The sequence below is a fragment of the Trichechus manatus genome, unplaced genomic scaffold (genome assembly GCF_000243295.1).
Source record: "Trichechus manatus latirostris isolate Lorelei unplaced genomic scaffold, TriManLat1.0 scaffold00040, whole genome shotgun sequence".
NCBI lineage: Eukaryota > Metazoa > Chordata > Mammalia > Sirenia > Trichechidae > Trichechus > Trichechus manatus.
This window is the reverse complement of record NW_004443976.1, coordinates 7,174,814-7,176,177: the sequence shown is the minus strand read 5'-3', so window position 1 is coordinate 7,176,177 and position 1,364 is coordinate 7,174,814. Positions and strand designations below refer to the sequence as shown.

Genomic DNA, 1,364 nt, shown 5'->3' with positions numbered 1-1,364 from the left:
GGCAGGAAGGGACAGGAAAACTGGACAAATGGAAATGGGGAACTTGGGGTGGAAAGGGAAAGGGAGAGTGTGCTGACACAGTCTGGGGATTGCAACCAATGTCACAAAACAATTTGTGTATTAATTTTTGAATAAGAAACTAATTTACACTGTAGATTTTCACCTAAAGCACAACTTTAAAAAAAAAAAAATTAGGGATTTTACAGTTACCTGTCTCTTACTGATACCTAGCTTAATTCCACTGTGGTCAGAAAATAGACTCTATATGATTTTGTTCCTTTGAAATAGGTTGATATTTGCTTTATGTCTCAAGATATGATCAGTGGGCACTTGAAAAAATGTATTCTGCTGGTGTTGGGTACAGTGTTATCAATCCGTCAGTTAGGTCCAACTTGCAAATCACATTATTCAGATGTTCTGTATCCTTACTGATTTTTTTTGTCTGCTTGTTCTGTCAGTTTCTGAAACAGGCATGTTAAAATCTCCCACTGTGCTTGTCGGCTTGTCTATTTCTTCTTTTATTTTTTCTGTTATTATTCACGTTATTATGTTATTAGGTGGATACAAATTTAGAGTTTTTATATCTTCCTAGTAGAGTGACCCTTTTCTTATTGTTAAATGTACTTCCTTATCTCTAAAAATGGCTCTTGCTTTAAAGTCAACTCTGTATGATATAAGTTTGGCTACTCCAGATATTTTTAGTCAATATTTTCATGATATATTATTTACATTTTTTTATGCTAAACTTTTCTGTATTCTTATATTTAAGATATATTTCCTGTAAGCAGCATATAATTGTGTTTCTTAAAAATTTAGTTTGATAGTCTTTGTCTTTTAATTATGTTTATTCCATTTATAGTTAATATTATTTTATATAATAATATTTTGGCATTAAATCTACTTCATACTATTTGTTTTCAATATGTCCTAGCTATTCTGTGTTTCCTTTTCTCTCATTTCTTGCCTTCTATTGAATTGATTGTGTATTTTTTATTCTTTGATTTTCTCCATTTTTTGGAATGCTATACATCTTTTTACTATTCTTCAACTGGTACCAAATGCATTATTGACTTATTAAATCTTTTGTAAATTAGTAGTTTTACCAATCCCCATACAATGCAAGGGTCTTAAAACAGTTTACCCTCTTCAACTTTTGTGTTGTTGTTATTTATTTTAATTAAATGTTATCTAAACCCAACAGTACACTACTGATTTTGTTTTATTCAGTCAACATCCATTTAGATTTATCCACATATTTACCCTTTCCATTGCTCTTTATGGCTGCAACATTTGCATGCTTTCATGTGGACTCATTTTTCTTCTACCTGAAGAACTCCTTTTAGTATTTCCTTTAGTTCATATCT

General features: G+C 30.7%; 1 protein-coding gene across 1 annotated transcript in view; it reads left to right on the top strand.

Moving 5' to 3' along the window:
- Positions 1–1,364, top strand: part of DNAH9 (dynein axonemal heavy chain 9) — a 450,622-nt gene that overhangs the window by 256,357 nt on the left and 192,901 nt on the right. The gene's annotated exons all lie outside the window — the stretch shown is intronic.